Genomic DNA, 17662 nt, shown 5'->3' on the forward strand with positions numbered 1-17662 from the left:
CTCTTCTGTGTTAAAGATGTTTAAATCATTAACTTTAGCCAAGAAAAGTCTCTTGGGAATCAGATCCACTTCTCCAACTACTTATTGAACCTCCAATTTGGGGTCCCTTAGTCATCTAAAACTCAACATTTCAAAAATTCAACTTATCATCTCTTCCCACCTTTTGATACCTAAGTGACTATTATAACTGTGCATGAAGTTGAACTAAACAAAAACTTTGAGCTTTATCTTGGACTATTTCATGTCACTCACATCCAAATTCATCCATTTCTAAATCATGTTGCTTTGGCTTTCCAAATATATCTTAATTCTATTCACTTATCTCACAAATACTAGTTCCTTTGAAGAAACCACCATCATATTTCAGTATGTTAATTTGGTTCCTTTTTTCAAGCTTTATACATTCTCTAATCCATTATTCACATTACAGCCACGGTATCTGACACTTCAGTAATTAAAAGCCTATAAACACTCTCTTCTTCTCTTAGGAATAAGTCCAAATTAAGTAGAATATCTTACAGGGTCTTAAATAACTTAATGCCTGGTATTTCTCTGGCTTCATTTATTATCATTTTACCAATTAAACAAGCTCACATCATTTAAGTCAGCATGAACTTATTAACTTAGTGCTATTTAGATCTATAAATTGCTCTTAAATTTTAAAAATTTTGATATTCTATAATGAGAAATTATTAATTTTAATAGTAGACACTTATCTCTCAAAAATGATCACACAACTATTGTCAATGGCAAATCAACTAAAATCAACTGTACTAAAAAAAGGTGAAAAACATTGATGATATACTTAAATATCAAACAGTTAATAGCTAAACTGAGAAAAAAAATCTTTAGCAAGAATAAGGTGGCACTGATTAATATAAAGTGAAGATTTAACTACAGCAAAATAAAATATTGGTGGATCATTCTTTATCTTGGGTGTAGGAAAATGCTTTTTCTAATTATGACTAAAAATCTGGAGGCAATAAAAGAATGGTTAATTGGCTATACAATTTTTAATTGGCACAACAAAGTTACCATAAATGAAATAAAAATACAACTGACAAACTGAAAGATGATATTTGCAACATATCATAGAAACAGGGCTAAATCTTTCTAATATATAAAGAACTCTTAAAAATTGAGAGAAAAATTACAAAAGCCTAAAAGTATAATGGACAAAATATACAAACAGATAATTCTCAAACAAAAAATGAAAATGTTATCCTTAAACATACAAAAGTATGTGCAACATCATACATAATTAGAAGAAAGCAATTTAAAACATAACTGAGATAGTATTTTCACCTACAAAGCTGGAAAATATTAAACTGTAAAACGGCACATCTATTGGTGGGACTGGAGAAACAGACTCTCATATATTGTTTATGGGAACACAAATTTATACAAACCTTGTGAAGGAGAATTTGGCAAAACTCACCAAAAAATACATAGATGTTTACTTATTAATTCAGTAATCCCAATTTTAAAAGTTTATCTAAAGATACATCTCCAGCAACACTAAAATACACGACATGCTCAAGGATAATCACTGCAACATAATTATCGCAAAATATTGGACACAATATAATGTCCATACACAGAGGAATAATTGAATAAACTCTGGTATCTCTATATCTACATAATATCAGCACATCTGATGGAATGCTATAAAAGTATAAAAATGAATGAGGAAGAATTCGTATGGAGTAATTTTCAGAATATATATCGTTATGTGAAAAAGGATAAGTACAGAAGAGTAACTGGTGTAAAAAAACAGAAGAAAATAAATATATGCATGTATTACTTGTTTAAGCACAAAGAAACAAGAAAGGATAAACTAGATACTAATGAGATTGGTTAGTTTCAAAGAGTGGGTAGAAATGTTCTATTGGTATATTCTCTGAATATATCTTTCTGTAAACATCTTTCATAGCCATGTTAAAGTTTCATATACTCAGAAAAAAATAAATAAAATCCACAAACCTCTAAAATAGAATACAAACAGAAACATATTAACTTACCTGTATTCAAGTGAATAACGTTACAACTTGAAGGAGGATGGTTGAGATCAAAGCTGAGTTACGCTCAACACAGTGGCTAGACTACATGTCTTCAAGCTAAAGAGAAAAGGAAAAATACCTTCTAAAAGTACTCACAATAAATTTAAATCCAAGTTAAAGCTTATTTGATGATAAAAGCATGAATAAGCAGTTCTAAAATCATGCTCTATACTTTCTAGGATGGAACACATAAAAACTTTACGGAAATGGGAGATAGGTTTCTCACTCAGAGAAGGGAGAAACAAAGATGGAAATTAAGAAGACAGACTGAGGTCTGTAGATTTGGATTGGTCTTGGTCATATCAATGTGATAACTCTTTCTGTACTCTAAAAATGTATAGAAGCAATGGCTCCCCAATAGCAATAAGCACACTGAATACCCACGTTTTGGTTTCTAAATACCATTTTTCTCTTAAAGGAATCAGGAATACTTAGAAAAACTGGCTGATTCCAGAACTGGGTGGGGAAACTACATAATAATCCTGGAATAATTCTGAGCCAAAATGTAAAGAAATGAATAAAGAATAATGGAGGAATTGTCAAAAGGGCCCAGACTCAACTTGAAGGAGCTCTTACTAGCATTACAACATGAATATCAAAATAAATAATTACAGTAAGAGATTATATTCAATAAAATATGATTCTATAATTCATAATGATATAAATAAATGAATACATAACTAGGGGAAATTATTTCTTTTCAGTAACATGCTAACAAAACATATACAAGAATAATAATTGAAATCACCATTTGCAAACCACCATTACAATGATTTAGTCAGTCAATAATCATCAATGGATGCTAATTAGTCCATCAAGATAACAAAATATTTACAATATTTTGGCATATCTTCCCACAGAATACTTAATATCTGAAAATGTAAAACAGTAACTTTACAGGGGCGAAATTTGACGGGAACCACTTTAACCAAATGATCAAATTAATATTGCCAGTAATGAAACAAACCAACAGCAAGTGCCCTCAGGTATAATACACTGAGAACTCAGCATCGCTTCTAGGATATTTCTACTCAAAGTGCATATTCTCAATGTAATCATGAGAAAACACCAGACAAGCTAAAATTGAGGAATATTGTAAAAAAGTAACTATCTTCTATTCTTCAAAGCTGTCAATGCTGTAAAATGCAAAAAAAATTAATAAATTCTTCCAAATTAGAGGAAACTAAAGTTATGTGACAACTAAACATAACACATGATTTTGGCTTTTCTTTTGCTCAGAGGTCATTAATAGAGACATTAGTGAAATCACAATACAGCCTTGCATCAATATTAATTTGCTTTTTTGAAAACTGCACCATGGTTACATTCTTGGGAAATAAATACTAAAGTGTTTATGGTAAAGGTACATCATGTCTGCAACTTACTTTTGAATGGTTCAGGGAAAAATTTCTACATTCTACCTAGAAAAAATGAAAAAGTAAATATCGTAACATACTAACTTTGGGGGATTCTAGGTGAAAGGTGTCCAGGAATTCTATGTACTATTCGTGCAACTTTTCTGTAAATAAAAATTTTGAAAAAAAATTAAGTAATGATGAGTTAAAGTAGCTCATAATTATTTATTTTCTCAGAACTGCACTAGTTCCTTCCCCACTAATAATTATCTACATTTCTTCAAAATTTATTTTTCTATTTTTTCTTTCATTCTTGATTTTGTTTAGTAGAAGATGCCAACAAATAATAGTTGGCAATAAAATGGCAAACATTATTTACAGTAAATAGAATGAGAAAGTACTTAATTTCAACATTTAAAAAAGAAAGGGAGGCTACTCAAAATTACAAGGAGTGATCAGTTATAAACGATTTAAATAAATTCACATCTAAGGTGGTATAATATTTTTATTCACATTTGCTATTATACAATGTTTGCACTATATGGGACCCACTCTATTTTATACAAAAGAAATCTAAATTCTCAATAAGCTGAGTGTTGAAGTTCATGCAATTGGGGAACTGCAGAGTGGGAAACAAAATCCATATTTCTTGACTACACTGGTGTAGTAACTAGGACTTGGCACTTTCCCTGTTATTGGCTGGATATGAGTCTATGACAGGGAATTTCTTTTTTGAGGGAGTGTGGTTTAGAGAACACGAAAGGGACTAAGGAGACTTGTGTTCTAGAACCAGCTCTGCTGTTTACTATGTGACTTTGAGGGAATCTCTTCCAGCTCTAATACTGAGTGTGACGATATCTTCTCCAATTTTTATTTATTAACACAAAAAATCATTAAAAATTAACATTAAAGCAAAACGTTTAAAATAAAAACATCAACATCTATCCTATAAATATAGCTTGACACGTGCTCTTTTTTTCAAAATCAGCTTATAATTGACAAATTTGCAGATATACAAACAATGCTAATGGGAAGGTAAATTAGTATATACTTTTTGAACGATGATATAAAACATGCCTTTAAAGCCATATTTAGCTGTATACACTAACAAGGCCACCAAAAGTGCCATAAGAATATAATCAAATAAATGCTAACATTTATAATTATAAGGGTAACTCATCTTAACTCTATGTAAATAAAATATGAAACAAAGTCCAATAATAGTGAAATGACTAAATATATTATATCTACAGATTGTAATAAAATATAAACATTAAAATAAAATAATATTTCCCAAACTTGTATTAAGAAATACTAGTCCCTAGAATGAATTCTATGAAAAAATAAATATTTTGAATCTGTAAAATTATATAAAGTTAGGTGTCACTAATTCTCAGCTATGTTAATACTCTAACAGCCACTGTGTTTCACCACATAGACGAATGCAAGAGATACTGTATAGAATGTTTCTAAATTTAATTTGACCCTGGAACCTTATGTTTATAAATAAGTTATTAGTATTTCTTGGGGCAAGGTTTAGCAGAATGTGTGATAAATATGTTGTAGGATATTTAGCGCTGTGGCAAATATGCAAAATATATGGATAATTAAAACACATATCATAAAATGTTATAGATTATATATAAAACTATATGGATGGTGTGAAGTATACATACCAAAAAATTAACAATCATGGCTAGAGAAATGAGAAGTAAATAATATTTTTTCTCATTTTTAATTTTAAAATTTTCTACAACATAAATAAATTACCTACTGTGCTCAAAATATTTCCGTTATGGTACCAAATGTTGGTATTTGTATCTTTCTGCACTCTAGTGCTTTATTCTTCCGTCCCCTAAGATTTTTTTCCCTAAGATTTTTTTTTAAGACTCCACATCCTAAAATCAACCATTTACTATTATTTTTAAGACTCCACATCCTAAAGTCAGCCATTTGGTATTATTATTTAACCCCAAACTGGAAAAATTCTGTCAGTGTTTCTTCCTTCATAACATCCTTTTCTGTTTCTACAGTGGCATCGTACACATCTGGTTGATTTCATCTCACCTTCACAGCTTCCACATGTGTAGTCTCAACTCGCCTCCACATTTTTGTGTTTCTGTAACATGTGGCCTGACATCGCTGCCAAAATCATCTCTCAAATGTATTGCTTTGCCCACATTACTTCCTTTTTCAAATCCTTCAAAGCCAGTATGTCTTTGCATATGAAATTCAAAGTATTCATATACATTTTCAAATAGGCTTTTCTGCACATAAATGTAATCCATGAAATCTCTCATCTACCCTTTTCTGCATATTTCTCTTTGCTGCTTAATATGTCCAAACACTTCAAATAACCATGTTCATGATAATTTTACTTAAAGATAATTTTAAAAACATTTTTCTTTTCTTTTTTACTAAAGGATTTGCGTTTTATGTTTCCTGGATATTTACACAAAGGAAGGAGGAAATGACTCTAACATTTATTGAATGTCTGTTATATACGGGACACTGAACAAGTTGACAATACATACCATCTATCGTAATTTAATTGAAAATTAAATAATTCTAAGTCAAAGTGCAAAAATTTAATGAGCTAGAAATTAAGAGCGGTCTGATAAATTCTACCTTACACCATTTTCTTCCTCCCTGAGAAGTATTTGACTATCATTTTACCTCCAATATATTTTTTCTCATTTTTGTTCCTGGTAAGTGGGCTAAGGAGTAGGGTACTATGTGTCTCTTTTTTATTCCCCTAATGAATCTACTAAGTTTTACTATTGTTTGTTTTTTTTACAGCCAACCTCTGTACAGAATTAATTTAGTTCTCGTTTCCTAGGTGGTTAAATTTCTCTTACCAATCCTGACAGAGGGTTATAGACTTATTATTTTATTAAGTAAAGGAAATGAACACCAATGAAAGAAAAAAAAGTATGCAATCTAAATCAACATAATGTCACAAAATAACTGACATATTAATGTTGAAAAGTAGAAAGGACTTAATTCCCTAAATAGAAGCCTGCCCTTTCCTCAAAAGGAGAATTGGCCACCATACACTGACATATCCAAGAATCAAAAACTAGAAAAAAATTGTGATAAACGTACATAAATGCAAAGACAATAAAACCATAACCTAACATTTTATCATATTACATTTATTTAATTGCTTTCTTGATATGTTTGCAAGTTTGGAATCTCTATGCTATAGCAGATATAAAGAGCAATCTGGATACTATTTATTCCAGCATTTTATTTATTAGTCACTGAAAATCTGATGTAATCGTTTGCTTGGGCTGCCATAACAAAATACTACAGACTGGGTGGCTTAAACAACAGAAATGTACTCTCTCACAATTCTGGAGGCTAGAAGTCCCAGATCAACTTATTGGCAGGATTGTCTCACCCTGAGGACACTCTCTATGGCTTGCAGGTAGCTGCTTTGTTGCTGTGTCCTCACATGGTCTTTCCTCTGTGTGAATTCATCCCGGGTGTATCTTTTGAGTGTCCAAATTTCCTCTTACAGGGACACCAGTCAAATGAATTGGGATCCACACTAAGATCCTCAATTTAACTTGATCACCTCTTTAAAGGCCCTATCTCTAAATACAGTCACATTCTGAAGTACTGGGGGTTAGGGTTTCAACATAAGAATTTTAGGGAGATACAGTTCAATCCATAACAGTACCAACACCACAAAAATTGGAATATCAGCCTATCTATGATTTGCCCTTTCTCTGAGATTAGAAATGATTTAGTCCAAATGAAATTAAGACTGAAAAATTTAGAGACTTATACATGTTAGCTATGAACTCTAAGGACAAGAATACGTTTAGTTTTTCCAGGAACTATTATATCTTTAGTTATCAAATAATAAATTACCAATTCCTCTGATATTGAGAAATGAGTATGTATGTTTCTAATTTTTTATTTTTAAGGCACTTTGCTATTTATGGATTTCCAATTCTAGCAATAACATCCAAGTGACACGGAGATCAGCTCAATGCTTTCCCTTTCACATCCCTCTCATATCATGGATCTAGCATGGAAAACTTGAAGGCTATTTAGCACAAAGCGATGGGAAAAAAATTTTTTTTAATGTAGCTGCATTCTTGGTGATAAGTGAATTCATACTTGTGTGTTGAATTAAAAACATTTTGATACCAGTAATAATTCCTGTTTGTTTAAACAAAGATATACTTTGTAGCCAAGATTCTATTTCAAAGTGACATTTTTACTTTTCTCTACATATTTTTCCAAAATGTATAGAAATAGCCATAATTTTTAAAACTTCTATTTTCTACTGTTTTGGGGGTTTCATTCACCTTGAATGTTCAGTAGATCAGACTTTCTGGTTGCAAGCAAGAGATAGCAACTCTGGGTCATTTTAGCAGAAAAGTTATTCAGTTAGCTCACAGAATTGCAGCCAAAGTACTTGGTTCATAAACAGGGCCATCCAAGGAGTTGCTGTTACTGGCATTATGCAGCCAATTTTTGCTGCAGCTGCAGGCTTTACTGAGAATTTTGCTGCTACCAGAAATGTCCTTGGTACCACCAAAACTTCTTCAATGATCTTACCCTTTCATTAACCCTGCCTGGAGTTAAATATTCAATATTCAAAGTCCCTGGCAAAAATGTCTTATTGGTGGAGCTTTAGACATGTGCTATCATCCTAGCCAAAGGACATATAGCCTCTTTATCTTCCATGATGGAGGTAGGTAGTGGAAATCACCCTTTAACACAAAGAATGTGCTCTAGGAGCTGAGGAATAGTGATGCGCTACATTTGTAACAATGCCTAAAAGCCCCATGTGGGCCTGGGAAACACAGAAAGGAAATACTTTATGTGTGTTCAATTTCAATCAATTTCAAACCAAAGTTTGGGGAAAACTCCAAATCTCAATTTACAGACTAAAAAAAAAAAAAAAAAAAAAAAAGGTTAAGTGTTATAGGCATTTCAAAACAGTAATAGCTCTTTTTGGTGATTTCTGAAAAATAACACGAGTTTTCCTCAAGCAGTAAGTTGGATCTAGATATAGAATAGTGTATTTGTATAAAGTGAAGGCTGATAATATTGTCTTATTTCAGTCAACATTTCAGATAATCTTGGGATCTACCTCTGGCTTCACCACTAAACTCAGGACCCTCATAAATGAATTCATATCTATAAGTCTTGGATAAAGGCTTGAAACTCCTGTGATCCCGAATACATACAGGCTAGAAAAATAGTTTAAAATACCTCTTCAAATGTTGGTAAATAAAAGGCTGCTTAATATTAAATACATCAAATAATCAACAGAAGGGATGATTACCTTTACTTAAATAACTATCATTGTACTAAATGTATTCCCTGGGTTTCCTTGTGGTAATTGTTAAAAAATTCCAAAATGAAGAAATATTCACAGAAAGTAGAATGCATAACCATTTACCCACCAACCAGAATTTAGAACTGTTATAATTTGTTGATACTTGCTTTATCTGTTTTTATCTAATCATTTACATATTATATATTATAGACAAATTTGAAGTCTCTCCCTCCATATCTAGTCATTTATCTCTTGAGATAAATATTATCATAAACTTAGTATACATATTTTTAATATTTCTTAATACTTTACATATACATGTATATGTATTTTTGAAGAGCATGTAGTACTTTTGTGTTTTGTTGCAAATATATCAACACATAAACAGTACCATACATTTCTGCATCATATTAACATTTTGTAATTCTTTTATCATTATACTTTGAGATTTATTTCTGGTACATTAATTTTAGTTCATTCATTTTTAACAGATATGCTATATCCCATCATATAACATATTTTATCTATCCCCTATTGATGGACTTTTAATTTTTAACCATTACTTTGTTTTTACCAGTCATGTTGCAATAAACAATTTTGTATACATATCTGAGAGTTCTTCTAGAGATATAAATTCTGGGATGCTTCATTTTAACAGATATGCTATATCCCATCATATAACATATTTTATCTATCCCCTCTTGATGGACTTTTAATTTTTAACCATTACTTTGTTTTTACCAGTCATGTTGCAATAAACAATTTTGTATACATATCTGAGAGTTCTTCTAGAGATATAAATTCTGGGATGCAAGGCATGAAATTTTTTTTATTGTGCTAGATGACTACAAATTGTTTTTCATCCTGTATTATTTTTTAAAAAATAAAAATCCTCAAAGATAAACTATATTTTTACTGATCCCTACAATTTTTAGACATACCTTCCTATTTTTGTTTTTATATCACAGGGGCAAATCTTTCTAATAAGATAATGAGATAAGATGGGTAATAAAATACAACTGTTTTCTCCGCATTACAGGTTTCTGTAATGACTTAATTTGCCAATCTGTTCATTTTTCCTTGCAAAGTAATTTTGTTGTATGACTGGAGTCCTTTTTCAAATCCTGGGAAATGCTTACTCATAAAAATCAAAGACAGATTTTCTTCTGGAAAAAGTATCTCCAGATTTACCAGCACAAATTGGCAGAGCCAGGAACATGTCCATAAAGGTTTGGGAAAACAAAACCTAATTAAAATGGCTAATATTTGACAAACAAAAATTTCTCAGTCAAAATTTTGAAGTACATTTTGAGTTTTTAATAGAAGAGAGTACTTGATTATTCAAAAAAAATCATTAGTTAGATTTGAAAGAGCATTTTTCACAATGGCACAATGGCTGTTATGAATATGGATATATATATATACATATATATATATTTCTTTCATCTATTCAAGTAAAGAGTTTCTATTTTATCCCACTGTGTCCATCTGATCAAGAACTGGGAACAAGCAGCAATTTGGTTTTACCAATGTTTCTGTTGGATTCTGAAAATAAAACGTAAGATATTCTAAAACATGGGCGACTTGGTGAGCTTGATTTATCTAATGAAAGATGTTGGGGGCATTCCTTATCATTGGGAAGGTCTGTTATCAATTAGGATTTATTTTCCATCTTTTTATTATTTCTCAAGAAATGATTTTGTAAACATATTTTATAAGAGTAGAATGAATAAGTTAATTCCCACATCCTTCCTCACAACTTGGACTGGCTTTGCAAAGATAAAGGCAGGGAAGTATGTTTAAGGGCGTGTGTGTGTGTGTGTGTGTGTGTGTGTGTGTGCACGCACACACGCATAAGGTAGATGCCCTCTTCCTTCACTGTTCCCATTATGAAGGAGAGGAAATGCCTCCTTACACTGCAAAGATCCTATCTGGTTACCAGCCAGATATATTCTGCATTTTCAGACAAAGGGTATATTTGAGGTCTAGAGGTAGACATTCTCTGGGGAAAATTAAGTGGTTTTGTTAACGTAAAGAAAAATATATTTGGCTTGAATATTTGCATGTTTCCACTTATTCAGTGTACTGACTTTCTTTTTAGCTCTGCTACAGAATTTGGGCAACCTGAGTGTGAACTTCTTAATAGTTGGGCTTTTGAGAGATCAAAATGGGATTTCTCCTAATTTTCTAAACTCGTCAATGCCAGTATTCAAGCGGAATCTGATTATCTGTTGTGGAAGTGGTTGGATGAATAACTGCTTTAACTGGGAAGTTTGCTTATGCTATTTTGTAAGACATTTCTAATATTAACATATTATGATTCTACTAATTTGTAAAAGAGAGAGATCAGTTTGTGCCAGTAGTTGGAAAAAGCATCAAAGGAGGAATAGGTTCTGAAAGCCCAAAGATGGGTAGAATTTTCTTGTGTGATGTCAGATGTGAAAGGCAGTTCAGACAGAGAGTGAACCTGAACAAAGACGGTCATGGTGATGGTTCTCCTGATGTATGAAATGCTCTAGGTCAACAAGTGTTTTGAAGCAAAACTGAGATTAGGAACCAAATTTTCCCACTCCTGAGTGTTCGTCCCACTTTGTCAGCAGAGTGACATTCACACGATTTTAGGCAAGTTACCTATATTTAAAAAATATTTATATAAATTTATATCTATAACAGGTACTACATGTTGTATATATATAGAATATGTAAACAATATAAAATGAGAGGGAGAGGGTTTTCTAAAGAATAGATAACAGCATGAGTAAAATACAATGGAAAATCTGATTTTTATGTTGACATCTTAAAAATTAAATAAATACCAGAAGATATATCACCAAACTTTGTTATCTATTCATCTGATAAGGACTAACTCATGTTTATTATTTCAATATACAGATATAAATTCTTTATGAAACCATCACTATGCTCCAGATCCTCATGATCTCTACAAAAATATAAGGCACTTAGATAATTTAAAGTACCAGTTTGCCTGAAGTTTAAATGTACATACCTTAACCAGATTATGATTTGAGTCAGTGACAAATTAACAGTTACCTTTAATCTGGCAAAAAACAAAAACAAAGATTTAGACATGCAAACACACACAGACACACACACACACACACACACACACACACACACACAGACACTTGCTGAAAAGTTAAGGTTTCACTTCCCAGGCAAGTCTGCTGTTAATGTACTTTTATATACTCTAACCACGATCCAGTTGGGGCCCACTTCCCTAAAGTAAACCACCTCTTTTAACCAAAACTGAGTAACACATTCATTCAATTTCATGGTGTTTCAACAGGTACCTTTTAGAAATGATGAAGTAAGGGAAACCAACCCCAAATCAACTACTGAAGCCCATTAAAGTAGGCTTGTTTTCATACTTTGGCTTTATATGGATAACATTCTCCAGAGAGCTGCAGAACAAAAGCAACAAGACCTTCTGGGCTGAATGAGATACAGGGTCGTGGCTGATGTTTTCTTGTATAACCCATTCAGAACTCACATGGTAGCTAAAGCTTTGCTGATGGGTCTGTCATAGATCAGTACTTCCTGGATATTTGAATAAACAAAGAGGTTCAGAAGTATTGCACCTGGAAACTTAAAGGGGTTCGAGGCCAACTGAAGTGTGCCATTTAGGAAAATGCATCTTACATAGGTTTGAGTTCTTAATATTTAATTAGCACCCTTGAGATTTCACTTCTCCACCACATGATCCACCATTCTGCTATAAAAGTAGGAGACTTATAAAACAAATATTGACAGTTTATTCAGTGTAGGATTTCAGCTTTTGAAGACTAACCAAGAGCCAAAAACCCTAGAAGTAGTGGGTTTTGGCACAGAAGAACAGGAAAAAAAGGTCTGTTGAGTGATTGACAGGTCAGATTGTGAGGGGAAAAAAAAAAATCACTCCAACTTTTTTAAAGAAGCACAGATAATAATGTACCTTGGAATATTCAAACACATCCAGTTATTTTAAAGTTTAAGTATAAACTAAGTAAAAGAATCACAAAACTAAACTTAAAATTACAATTCATACCAAGATAATCAGATAGGATTTTGTAAAACTAAGATTACAGTTCTACACTATCAAAAGTTGTATCTTATACTCGAAATTTTTCAAAGCTCCATGTTGTACAGTTCAAGGTCAAAAACTTTTGACAAAGCAAGTTTTGAATGCTAGGATTATGCACACTGTTTCTCAGTTTACGTATGTTTCAGTACAGTACACTTAACATGTGAAAATTTCTATAGCCTGACGAATGAAAAGTTAAAGAGAATGTGTTATTTCATGTTTACCAACATAAGAAGAGAAATTTTATGAAGCTCATCTTTTTTTAGACAGTGTAATTTTAATGCTATACATATAAGAATAAGTGACATGTTTACTCAGTCCAAACGTAAAATAACTGCACTTTTGCCCGTGCATTAGACCCAATTTTACAGCACTGTCATTTGAAAAACACAGATTCTCTAAATAATTTAATCATTAGAAATACGGGCGAAAACACTGATTTGTAAAAATAAGCAGTTACAAATTGAAAATGTTTAATCTTACCCTGCAATTCCAATACCCATTAAAGAATCTATATTTATTTATTGCCTAAATAACAAAGACTTGTATAGTACTTACTATGCAAAGACCCTGTGAGATTATAGATAATGCATATATTGGTCTCTGCCCCCAGTTCCTGGCACAGAAACTCCAAAACTCTTGCAATTTCCTAAGTGATAAGAGCTAGGAGCATTTTTTGTTCTAATATTTGGTCTTTGACCCTGGTTTGTTTATGTCTAAACAATAATATCACTTCACTGTCATAATAACCTCCCTCCAATAGCTTTCAATGCATCTGTGGAAAAACTGCCAGTTTTCTTTAGATGTGTTTAAAATTTTCAAGAAGCAAAAAACAAAAAGATAGCTCATATGGTTAATGAATGATTTTAAGTATCCACATGCAAAAGTAAAAGATGTTTGAGAGACGAAAAGTTGCACAGTATTGTCACCTCATTAGCAACATTTAACACTTTGGGGTGCATTCCACTGCAAAGATTTTGTATTTGGGGAGAGGGGCTTTTTTTTTTTTTTAATCTCTTCCAATCTTTCTCACAGATAAAGACTGAAGAAACTGGAAGCCTATCTTTAGAGGAAGTTAAATTTTATCCTCTGGAAATATACCTACAAAGTTTTAGTAAAAGTGCTCATGCATAAGCAGGGAAAGTCAGTGCAAAAAGTCAAGCTTTCAGACTTCAGTCTTTCATGCTGCTTTGCTGTACAAAGAAGATATAATTGATCTCCACTCAATAATGACTCTTAACAAAGGAAAAACGGCCACTTAGTCCTGGAAAACACCAGAGGTAGATTAATAAACAGTAGGTAACAACTGAGATTTAGTTAAAACTATTTTTGTTGAGTTTTAAATTACATTAAAATTCGGACATTTGAGTCTAATTATATTTTCCTAGAAACTATTCTAAAAATTTTGTTAGCTGCTGCCAGGGAAATGCTAATATCTGTTGAAGGATCCCTGGGACAATATGGACTCAAGAGAATTGTAAGGTAAAAGAGGTATTCTAGTAACTGTTTCTTCTTCCACAAATATTATCCTTTCTTTTAAAAACCTGTAAACATTAAATTATATGATGCACTAGTGAAGGATTATGGGAGCAAGATCCAAAGAAATATGTTCCATAGATACACATCATGTACCTTGCTATCAAAAGATCTTTCGGGTTCCTTTCAATCCTGGAAATTCTACGATTCTATAATCATAAATTATATATATATATTGATAAAGACAAAATAGACTTTTTAAAGTAACTTCATGCTTTCTGAGAAATCAATTTTTGTTCTTTAATGCTTGTTTATTCTCAGGAGCCCTTTTGGCATGAGGCCTTTATTGATTTGTGTTTTCATTTGAGGAAGCTAAACAAAGGGACAACACCAAAAAAAGCTAATGACAGAAGAGGTTAATTTAGTGTGGGGCTTTATTTTCCAAAGTGGGAGGACCAAACAGTAGCCACGGATAGATATTTTTCTTTTTCCTTTAATTTCAACTATGTTTCTTTAATTTGCAAAATCAAATTATGGAATATTTCTCAACATCCATGTATTTATTCTTATATTATAAATTTAACTATTATTTGTGAAAAACTCTTGGACTGTGTATTGAGCAATAGGTTCAAAGATTATTTCCTTTAAACCTTCTAAATTTCTTCCTGAGTTACAAATGAAAAATAAAATCTCCCCAATTAATCCACGTATTTATCTATAATAAAATGGATGTGAATATTTAATTTACTGTCAATCGTCTTCTATAAAATGAATTAAATCTTAGATCTTGGAACCACAGATTTCTGCCCTTTGATTACATTTATTACTTAAAAATGTATTATTCAAACATATGAAAATAAAAAATAATATGCTGTTTTTATGACATCCACTGTATAAGAAAGGAGCTTTAAACAGAGTTTGATATATTCCATCATCTTCTAAAAAAATACATAAGTAATTAGTAAAGTTATGAAGTAAAAATAAAATACGCCACATTAAAAACTAAGACTACTGTCACTATGTCAAAATTATATTCTATCTTTTAAATTTTTCTCATATGTCTAATTTGTTTAGTTATAATTTTTATATTTAAAATTTTAATAATTAATTGGAGAGAAAAAGACTTCTGGAGGAACTGTATGGATTTCACTAAGTAGTACTTTTTCTTGCTCATTAAAATGACCCAACAATGCATTTTTAACTCACTTATTACTAGAGAAATAAATGTTCATTATAATTAACAGAGGCTCTAATGTTTAATGTCTCCAAAAAGCCTAAGACATTTATGTATTGTGACTGGAAAAAGGATTTATTAATTGATTTTCTTCTGTTTGGACTGTCAGGAAAAGGTTTTGAAATGAGGGGAAATAATAGTCTAATTTTTTTCTTGCCTCAGCAAATTTTTCATCTAAAATAGAAACGAATCTCTACAGTTCAACTTGAAAATACACTCGGGAGAAAATAAAAATAGATTTATCTGAAAGAGAACCACATAACGACGGAAAGCAGTAGGTTCCACTTATCCTCTATTCAGAGTTAGCTTAAAAATTTTCATGAATTAACTCATCTCTCTCATGACACATTTAAAATTAATAATATTTTACTGAATATAAAATCCAGGTTATACTTTGGTCTCTAGAATGACCAGTTAACATTTATGGCACATATGTGTTTATGTAATTTATAGCCCAATTCACATATTCATTTATTCGTTTATTCATTCAACATATATTTACTGAGCTTCCATATGCCTGAAATTGTGCAAAGCATTGATGAACATAAATCACAGTAATTGATTTTGTGACTTTTTAAAAGTCAGATTAATCAAAGTAAACATTATTTGAAGGTAGAAATGTCAGTTACTATGACAGAGACAAGATTTACTATTTTCTACTTCTTCTCATATAGGTATTATCTATAGGTATCTCATTCTTCTCCATTCTCTTAGGATGCTCTATTACAATTTTCTTTACATTTGTCTGCCTAGTAATTAATTACTATAACATGTTTGGGGGCTATTTTTACACAGACCTGAGTTAATAATAATTTAAGACATAGTTATCTTTCTTTACTGTACCCCAAATCACCAGACATATGCCATGAACAAAATTATGGTGAAATAAACATTTATTGCTTTTTTTCCACCTTCCACACTTCCTTTTGTCCATTCAGATATGACCAGAGACTGAAAATATCATGGTGCCTCTGCCTGCTGTTACACCCAGATGTCTTCTCTTGACAGATCCCTTGATGCACCTCCCCCTTCTTTTTCCTGGTTCTCATCAAAACCTACCCTTGGGGCTTCCCTGGTGGCGCAGTGGTTGAGAGTCCACCTGCCGATGCAGGGCACACGGGTTCGTGCCCAGGTCTGGGAGGATCCCGCATGCTGCGGAGTGGCTCGGCCCGTGAGCCATGGCCAATGAGCCTGCGCGTCCAGAGCCTGTGCTCCTCAATGGGAGAGGCCACAACAGTGAGAGGTCCGCATACCAAAAAAAAAAAAAAACAAAAACAAACAAACAAAAAAAACCTACCCTTTCTGAAATCAATGATATACTCCTATCTAATTCTTATGGTAGTAATTTTTATTTTTTTAAATTTTATTTATTATTTTATTTTTTGGTAGATTCAGGTATACTAGACAGTGATTTGATATTTGCATACATTATGAAATGATTACTACTATAAATCTAGTAATCTGTCCCCATACAAAGTTATTACAATATTATTGACCACATTCCTAATGCTGTATATTATATCCCCATGGCTTATTTTATAACGAGAGGTTTGTGCCTCTTAATCCCCTTTAATATTTCACCCCCACCCCAACCCCTCTTCCCTCTGACAACTATCTGTTCTGTATCTATGAGTCTGTTTTTGTATTGTTTTGTGTTTTAGATTTCACATATAAGTGAAATCATACAGTATTTGTCTTTCTCTGACTTATGTCACTTATCATAATACCCTCTAGATCCATCTATTTTGTAACAAATTCCAAGAAGTCATTCTTTTATATGGCTGAGTAATACTTCACTGTGTGTGCGTTCCCTTTTCCTCATAACCTTGCCAAAACTTGTTATTTGTTGTCTTTTTGATGACAGCCATTCTGACAGGTGTGAAGTGGTATCTCATTGTGGTTCTGCTTTGTATTTGCCCAGAGATTAGTGATCTTGTGCATCTTTTCATGTGTCTGTTGGCCATCTATATGTCTTCTTTGGACAAATGTCTATTCAGTTACTCTGCCAATTTTTTAATCAGGTTTTTTGTTTTTTCGATGTTGAGTTGTATGCATTCTTTGTAGATTTCGGATATTAGTGCCTAAACAGATATATCATTTGCAAATATCTTCTCCCATTTAGTAGGCTGCCTTTTCATTTTGTTGACAGTTTCC

The sequence above is a fragment of the Physeter macrocephalus genome, chromosome 15 (assembly GCF_002837175.3).
Source record: "Physeter macrocephalus isolate SW-GA chromosome 15, ASM283717v5, whole genome shotgun sequence".
Classification (NCBI taxonomy): Eukaryota; Metazoa; Chordata; class Mammalia; order Artiodactyla; family Physeteridae; genus Physeter; species Physeter macrocephalus.